The sequence below is a fragment of the Rhea americana genome, unplaced genomic scaffold (assembly GCF_003343005.1).
Source record: "Rhea americana isolate MKP2758 unplaced genomic scaffold, rheAme1 scaffold_35, whole genome shotgun sequence".
Lineage (NCBI taxonomy): Eukaryota > Metazoa > Chordata > Aves > Rheiformes > Rheidae > Rhea > Rhea americana.
The window spans coordinates 2,473,383-2,483,022 of NW_028186479.1; the positions used below are offsets into that span (position 1 = coordinate 2,473,383).

General features: G+C 37.3%; 1 long non-coding RNA gene across 1 annotated transcript; it reads left to right on the forward strand.

The window, feature by feature from the left end:
- The first annotated feature begins 1,660 nt into the window (after positions 1–1,660).
- LOC146591967 (uncharacterized) lies at positions 1,661–5,524 on the forward strand. The gene is made up of 2 exons (XR_014896685.1): positions 1,661–1,854; positions 4,474–5,524. It is a non-coding gene; the product is annotated as an uncharacterized LOC146591967 (long non-coding RNA).
- Positions 5,525–9,640: the final 4,116 nt, after the last annotated feature.

Genomic DNA, 9,640 nt, shown 5'->3' on the forward strand with positions numbered 1-9,640 from the left:
AGTGAAACGGGCTTATATCAGAACTTGATGTAGTAGAAATCTTTTTCTGCTACAGTGAAGGAGAAAAGATACCAAAAATCTCTCAGTGTATTGTTAACATGTGAGTTTCAAGGCAAGCCACACTGAATCTTTACTCAACAAGAAGTTGTCTGGGGAAGAGGAGGAGTTGGCTTGTTACAGGAGGTTTGGCTGTTTAAACTGAGATACTCAGAGATGCTAAAAGGAGTAGAACTCCCAAATCTGATTTATTTTGAAGGACTTGGGTAACATAATCCTTGGGCAACATTTAAAAACTCCTATGTTCTGACATCGCAGAAGGCAGCTGCAGGAACAGGAAGCTATCCAACAAAAGGAGAGGAAATCCTGCGTTGTTCAGTTCAGTAGAATATAAATGAAGAAGACGCTATAATGAATAAGGAATTAAAGCTTGCAGAAGACATTTGGTGTCAGCTTCTGACCCTTGATTTGGTGACAGCCCATAAATCAACTGCAAAGTCAGCTGAAAAAACCATGCGAGGCTTTGCTAAGAACAACCTATAAATCGATACTACATTTTTCTCAATAGGTTTACTTAGCTGCAAGGGAATGGGATAAAGCCTAGTCTTGAAATGAGGGAATAAAAACTTAAGACAGGTTACCATTTTTGTATGCAAAAAGTGTCCTCAAATCACTATGCAAGATGCATAGTGAAGTTACTTAAAAGAAAGATGATTCCTCAAAGTTGGACTTCAATAGCTGGCTGTAGAGATTTTATTCTTGAGATTGCTAGGATCTCTACTTTACTGTTACACAGAGCCCTTGAGACAGGTGAAGCTAGTCTGGAGTTGCCAACAGCTCTAGGAGAGGAGCAAGCTATGGTTCAAGACTTTTATGAGTAGAGCTTAAAAATACAACTTGCTTCTTGATCCACATGCTTGCATCTTACGATTGGTTTAAGCATCTGTGTTATTCAGCTTTTAAATCCTATATGGAGCACTTCCTACCCCCCAAAAGCAAACAAATCATCTGGATGTTTAGTATACAGTAGTCAGTTCTTCCTCCTTAAAAATGTTTCCAAGGTCAACTGCTCAAATAGCACATGATTTGCTTTTAAGACAAATTGAAACTAATTAGCAGGAGGTGAAAATGATTGGCAGCAATTAACTCAGTTTTCATATAGAAAAAAGCCAAGATAGTAGGTTTTTCAATGGTTGCCTATGTAGAGTTTAGATATTTTTCTTTAATTGCACTATAGTAGTACTTTACCCTTGTTTCTTCTTTCCTTGATGTAGTTTGTATATTACAGGTTAGTAAAGATTTTTTTTGTTGCTGCTTGGAGTAAAAAAAGCTGATCTTTTACTTTTCTTCTTAGTCTTACTGACTTAATTTGTATGGTGAGAGATGATTTTTCTGGGACTGGACACTAACTGCACTTATATAATCTGATACTCTTGCTGTATCTGCCTTCCCTTTCCAAATATTGCTGCTGGCACCTGTTGAGATCTATTGAGCCCTAGGAAGTGAAAGCTGGTGAACTTAAAATAGTTCAGATTCCCCAGCACTGATTGTGCCTGCTGCTATTTTCTGCCAGTACTGGGGGTGGGGGGGGGGGAGGTGGAAAGGGTAGAAAGCCACTGGACTGAGTCCAGCTTCTCCAGTGCTGTACTTGCTTCTTGTTGAAGGCTCTTACTATGTCCGCTCCATCAAACTGCACCTCCGAACCAGTCCACGGCTAATGTAGCTATGGGAAATTTGGATGAAGTTCTTGATAGTAAACTTTACTCACACTGTGCACAGCTGCTGGGAAGAGAAGATGAAGATTTGCTTTGTCGTTCTCAGCACCTTCCAGAGTCAGCTAGGACCTGCGGCCCCCAGGTTTGACTGCTCTGGTGTACTGGTAGAACGATACCATTTACGTAACGATAATGCGGTACCTACGGGCGTCAGCAGGTGCTGGGGGACTCTTTACAGTTGCTGAGGTGATTCTGTATATTTGGCTGTTTTTCTCCATTTCTAGACAGTGTTTCTTCCTTTCACTTGCTGAGCTTGTCTGCAGTCATACAGCACCACAGAGGAGAAAGTTTTAACCCAGTTTGCTGGGTTTTCAGGCTGCTTTGCGCTGTTCTGTTGTGATATTAAAACCTGCCCTGACTGAAAGATAACTCCTATCCAAAAAGATCCGCAACAGCGTCACCCTGTCACCCCAAAAGCTGTTACCATAGGAGGACTTGCTACCTGTGAGGGGAATGTGGGTACAGACAATTTTTAGGCTGCTTTCACTTGTACTAAGGACTGAGTCGAGATGCAAACAAGGCAGATTTCTTTGTGCCATTTTCTTTCCAGCAGCAAAGAGCTCTGCCCAGACTTAACGATCTGGCTGCCTGCTGAGAGATGTAATATATGCAGCTATCTCCCAAGAGRCTCCTGCCCTAAAACATACCTTTTTCGTTTCTCTCTTTTTCATCWTTATGCCACCTAACATGAAAGGAGAAAGGACAAGAGTGATTTTTAAGACATTTCTTATTGCAGAYGAGAAACTCTTAGTGGCCTTCGTAAGTTAGTACATACCTAAATACATGATAAGACCTTCAAAGTTTGAGGATCCCAGGAACAGCTGGCATATTGGCTGCCGAGAGCTAATCCTTTTTTTAAGGATTGCAAGTGAATATAGTGGAAAGGTATGACTCTCAAAACCCCTGCTGCTCAAAATGTTCTGTTTCTATTGCGGCTATTACACTTTTTTCCCCAAGATTATGAAGATTAAAAGATGAATGAGATCTCAAAATGGAAAAGCAACATGCAGTTTTATGAGAATTAAATTTTTATTTCTTTCTGATAGCACTAAAGTTAAAAATTATTAACCTTACCTTTCTAATTCCCTTCTCTGAATTTCCAAATCTCTGTGTTATTTCCTATGAATCTTTGTATAATAAAACATGAAAAGTCTTATAGCTCCTTCAGCTACAATAATGCTAAGTCATTTCTGCTGTCTTAAACCAGAATAATAAAAAATGTAAACATTTTTTAGAAGATGAAGACTAAATATTTCTGGTAATGAAGCAAGGTAAATTGCACTATAATTTTCTTTAGATCTGTGGGAGGTCAGATATAAATTTTAATTCTCTTAGTAAATAAAAAATAACAGTTAATTTAAACAATTTATGGTAAATAACAATTGTATTTATTTTGTATTAAGTATCTCTTTTAAGTAACAATCATCGATTACTTATGTTGCTTTCATTTATGGACTTTTCCTTAGGATGCATCCTAATATTAGCATTTCCCATCCTTACAGGATAGGTCACCAGTTTTGTTTTGTTTTTTTGTTTCTTTTTTTAATTTTGTAGTGTTTTCTGATCACTCTTTAGCTTTCTACATGGCTTTTTTCATAATTTTTTAATGTACTATTTTTAATGAAACTTTTTAAAATGTTTGACACCTGCAAATTTTTAATCACACGTAAATAATCAAACTAATAGTTTAATCAAACTTTACATGAATGATAGAATACTTACAGTTGCCTTATCATTATTTCTCTTTGATAGATTCATTATTCACATAAAAAGATATTGCCAAGTTCTTCACAAAGACTACTTTGTAAATGGTATTTCTGAAATGTAGTGCGTGATTTTGGTGAACATGGTAATACTGAATGTTCATTAACTAGTGAACATAAAGATCTGAATTGTTTCAATCGGCAATATGTAAAATGGATTTCTAGGCCGCAGTAAAGAAATAATAGGAATATTATTTCACTGAAAAAGGAAATACTGTTATGGGAAATGACAGATCATGCGGACAAATGGTGAGTCAATACCRAAATGCTTCAGTGTAATGGAATGATGAGCCTGAATACATTTTGACATATTTCTTGKTTTTTTTTAATTAGATATCACGGTTACTATTTCACAGTCCATGAAAGGAATACCGTGAAAGGAATGTTCAGACATTATCTGTATAGAATTTGCAAACACATGTGTTCACTCCTTATTTTACAGGCCTGAAAACATGAGAAAGAAGAGAACAAATAAAGTTTTTTCAGGTATCTTCTAAAGGAACAGRTTTTTCCATGGTCACATACCAGGATGGCTATCGTGTGGTAACTTAGAAAACAAAATTAGCTGTTAGGTGATTAATAAATATAGTATAGCTTGTTTGCTGGTTTGTGATATGTAGACTGTAAGACAGAAAAATTATTGTGGTAGTTGTCWTTTGCAGTGGAAGACAGTTGTGTTCAGTTACTTCTGTATTTACATCTTTTTAATCTGAGAAATGGAGAGAGCAGAAAAGACAAAAGATTGCTCTGCTCCCACACTTCAGAGCATCTGTGCAGTGACTGAACTGTGGTCTGCTACTCTACACAGGACTTCATGCAATATGTGGCATTACAATGGCYTAGCTTGAATATTCATTTTCAAAAGTTTATTGTAGTACTTGTGAAAAGGCCTAGACTGACAGCACTGTACAGTGAAGTCTTTGTTAATTGATCAACAGAAAATTTGCAGCAGCTGGTGCAAGATCTCTGACCCTACCTCTGCACATCTGAACCCTGACCTTGCAGAACCACCGTGTGGGAGCAGGAGCAAGAATTTGTTCTCTTTGCTGGAGGCATTGCTGGAACTAAAGGTATAGACAGTCACCTTTCTATAAAGACCTTCAGTGTACATAAAAGGAGAGCAAAGAAATGCAGCAAAAGGTACCAGAAATGGCATATTCCTTAACAGGCTTACTTGTTAAGTGAAAAAAGTTTGGCTTCAGTGTGAGTGATAGAAAATTATGGACTAAGCCTCCTACGAGAATGTTTTTTTTTTTGCTAGTAAATTCTGAAAGACTGTCCTGGAGTTGTTGGAAGTAACAGAAGGCTGTAATAATTATGAAATTCTCTTTTCTACGTGACCAAGAGTTTAGGGGAAAACGTATCTTAGCCTTTGCTTTGAGATTTGACTTTTTTTTTAATTAGTGAATTTTGGAATGAGGGCAAAATTTCTGATAATCATGAAAATTGTAGATGAAACACTACTTATGAAACACTACTTTTATATAAGGTCTCCGGAAAGAACTTACATGAATGAGGAACCTACTGTGTCTCCTGGAATCACCACTGTTAAATRAATTTATACTGCTTAGAGGGGAGTTTTTAGTTTCTAATACCTATGTATTGTTTTAGAGTCACGAAGCCTGTGTCTCTCATATAAATCCCAAATTAGCAGGGGCACTGCAGGGTTCAGATCAGACTTTCAGAAGCTTAGACAATGTCAAACTGCACTGATGCCCTTTCTAGTCATGTGAATCCTGCTAGCTTTGCTTCTGGATAAAAGTCAGATATCACTGCCTGTAGAAGCAATGCAGAAACACATTACTAGTGTTTGTTTTTAATTCTCCTTGTGACCTGGACAGCTTATGAACAAATTTAGAGGCATAATTAAAATAAYGCATTGGAAACTGTCATTAAATTTCAACACAGAGAAAAGGAGCAGTGATTATTTTTAGATTTAAAATAAAGCAAGTTGGAARTCAGGGTGAAAAATAAAATCCTCTCTATTTATTCAGTGGTTCCCAATGATTAAAATGAGCCCACAGTGAACAAAGGAAGYGTTTGGAGAAATCTCAGTTTTTCTTTCCTCTTTCTTGTATCTTGCAAACACTATTATTTGAGATCTGCAGGTAATATTGGCTCTCTGAAACTAGAGAGTTTTTCAGGTTGAATGTTTTCCATRCTAGCACTACAGTATCCCTTACACTGCTACTGACATTGGTGAAGAAGACCAAAGTGTTTTTCTGTAGCTCATAGAAGATAGTACTGTTCTAATTTAAAATCAGCACCAGCTGACAAAGTATTCCATTATCTTATCTACATTAGCTTATCTACAGCAAGCATCTGTTTTAAGACTAAAATACTTTCTATAGAGCTGCAAAATGTGTTGACATGTAAGTCAAAGACAGAAAGAGGTTTATAATGTGCTCATACAGGATACTGCTCCCACCAAAGCCGAAAGCAAAGTTTGCTGTGACTTCATGCGCAAGAAGGACTTAGTCGCCATTGAAGTAACAAATACCAGGAAAAGGCGAGGGAGAGAACGTAAGGGCGGTGTAATAACAAAGTCTTGGATCAAGCTGCTAAGAGCAAGGCACTGTACAAAGAATCAAGCTCTGACCCTGGCTAGTCACCCAGCTGTTTGCCTGGATGAAAGCAGTTGACTTGGGTTAAGACTAGTAGAGCCCTCCCCCATGCCAGCCTTTTGAGTAAAAGAAACTGTGGATCTCTAATGTTCAGTTGTTATGTGGCGTTTATAGCAAAGTGAATGCAGAAACATCAAGATGCAGTTTGTTTGGTTGTGAGAGAGTATCTATACAAACTGAGATGACCCATGACCACCAACCTCTTGAGGTTTTCTCCCAGATGCATCTAGATATCTGTACCTTTTTTTTCCCCAAAATCAAAGATTTCTTATTTAATGTTATCAAAATAATATATGCACAAACATGCATATGCACAATTTACTATATGCTGAGGAAGGAAATGTTCATTCTGCCCTTTGTACTACTGAAGATCAACARTATTCACCTATTGTTTTAAATACCAGTTAAGTCTTTCCACTGTCTACTAGCAGCTAGGACCTGCCATACCTACCTTTCTACTGACATTATATGGCAATGCAATTCATTTATCTCCGCTTTGTTTCTCTCCTAATATCATAACAGAGAAAAGCCTCCAAACTGGCCAAAAGTAATCTTGATGAAAAGCTTGCTTTTCATATTCTTAATCTAGGTTATATTTAATAGCAATTAGGAGTCTAGTGATTCATCTGTATTATTCATTTCAGAATAACCACTGTGTTATAGTTCCATATCCCATCGTACATTTCCATTCTGATAATCTTGAGTACCAAGAAGACAAGTAGTAGTGTGGGGAAAATTTCTCTGAGAAATTATAGTCACCTCTTTTGGAGGGATACAGGAATTTTGGAGGGATTTAGTAGTGCTTCTCAATCAATGAAGAAATAAACACCTTAGTGTGATCCAATTTCATTATATGCATTTATATTCCCATGTGATTTGAGAACATCTACAGAGATGTTTTTGTGGGCAGTAAAGGTAAGAAGTAATATGCTCTTTGTGAACACAGCTGTATAATTTATATGGATTGGTTTAAGCAGGCAGGTGCCAGCAAATATTACCTGTCCAATGTAGATATTGCATTAATATACCTAATACAGAGATAATAGAAATGAAATCTCCCATACTTTTCTTTCTGTAGTCTCAACTCCCAGAGGTATTAAAAGTAAAATTTTCCCCAAATGCATTGTAAACTTTTTCCAGTTCATGACCGAGTAATTTGTGCTCTTCCCATCCWTGCCTAGACAAGTTACCTAGTTAAGTATTCTTTAACTAGTGGTCTGAATTTCGCATGAGCCTTAAGGCCTTTTTGTCTTTTTCCTCTGGTGACTGAGGGTTAAGACTAATGCAACCTGAAGAGAAAAATTGGCAAGGAACGTCTGCTGGTAGCTTGGTAGGGTGCTACTGTGCAAACTCTGGCTTGGACAGCAGTCCTACACCCAGGAACTCCCTTCCTCTGTGATTTTGGTTGCAGCAAGATAGTTCCCAAAGCCCTCTCAGTTAGGAATGGCTCTACTATAGTGGTTTCATTGAGAGATGTGTACATGTTTATTAACTGAAGTAACACAAATTTTGAAAAAAAAGAAGATTTTGTAAATAACATTCCCTTATTACTTTATTGACTGCAAATTCAGAGTATCAGTCTACCTAAGGACATACCTTAACTTTGTTCAGGCTTGAAGCATAGCAGGTGCTCTTACTGGGCCTGCTACCAGTGTGCTTTGGGACTTGTGTGATCTGATTTGGCAGTATGGACATGAGGAAAGAAGATCGTGTCAATCAGCTGAATGGGCATCAATCAAAAGATGACAAAAGGCGGTGGGAGGAGGTTCTTACCATTACAGTCGCAGGATTTGGTTCCTTGAGGTTTGTTCCATAGAAATTAGGTGTTCCACAGTCCTCGTGATGTATCTATTGTGACTAGTTGCTTGGTCTAAAGCTTTAAGCCMCTTACTGTAGGGAATGACAAATCTGTTACAAATGGATGACCAGCAATGTACAAAACCTGTCAAAACCTGTCTTCATTACATCRACTAAACTTATCAAAACCACTTGCAAGTCAGCATAAGTTAGATTGTACAGCAAATTGCTGCTCTCTGCAAGTGTTAAACCAGCCGTAGAAAGCCTTACGCTGTTATGGAATTTTGTAATTTATATTGGCTATTAAGAAATATTAAAAATCTCCAACTATGCAAAAGTGTGCTATTGCTGGAGGGTATCTGGAGATGCTCATATTGTGAAGTGATCCTTTATGAGAAAAGCTCTCTTTACTTGACAGCTGTGTTATTCATCATATGATATGCTTCCAAAATATTTCAAGTTATGGATTAGTTGCACTGTTTTAATTACTAAATGCAGGCTTTTTTAATCAGCCATGCTTCTAATGCCTGAGGAATTTGTCCGATCYTCTGGTAAATGTTAAGTCTTTGTTAGTGAAAGACATCTGAAGAAYAGTGCAGTCTGAGGGCTAAAGAAAATCCATATAAAACAAAGATATATTTTCAATTCTSTAGTTCTGCATATGAAAAAAAATGTTGATATGCCATAAACTATGTAGCCTTCTGCCATTTTTTCTAACCCCTGGGGAATGCAATGCAGAATGGGCACTTGTTCATTTACTAAAACTTCTTTTCAGCCTCACAAAGACTTGGCTTCCCAACCTGATGAAAACATTCCTATGAGTTTATATATAGCTCTGATTCTTTGAGCAGTATTGTTTGGTGACAATAATAACATTATTGTTTTAGTGTCTCAAAAGCTCTCTTCATAGCAACAGTTGAAAAGTAGCAGACTAATTGCCACAGCACAGTCCTGCAGGCTGGACCATTTTCTTCTGCATTCATGGACATGGAAGATGCAGGTGTAAAAATGAGAAGCTTTTTTTTTTTTTTTTTTTTACCAACTGTATATTGTCTCATAACACCTGTGGGCATAAAAATATTACTGTACCAAATGCACCTTAACAAAAATTACAGATTAATTACAGATTTAAGAATTAGAAGGAAAATAATGGTTTTGGAGCAAGCTGCCAGCTGGTATCAATTAACTCAGATTTTTTGAAATCTTTCCTTTGTAGTATGCCACCACACGGTTTCAGGGAACTCTCTTGGCACAGTCATTCCATCCTGGCTCAGGACTCATCTATCTGGAGAGTCTCACAGCTTCTTCAGTGATACAAAGGCAATGTACACCAGTTTAGGTGCATTTTCCTCCATCACATCTGGGTGCTCTCTTAAAAGTAGACTTACTTTCACTGCAGTATATACAAGAGAATACCTGAAGCATTTTTAAGAGTTTCTTTTTTTTAACTTCATACCATACGCCCAAACTTCCAGAGTGCCTCTGGATAAATAAGCAAAGAGCATCCTTGACATCTTCAGAAAGCAGTTTAACGGCACATTCCCTTAAGATATGTTTGCAGTAACATAACTCATTCAAGTGACAGTAATTCATAAATTATGAGATCTCTAGGTTTATGATTTACTGTTCAGTACCCGTTTTTGTAGAACAGCCATTTTGCTCACCACAATTGTGAGAAAACCCT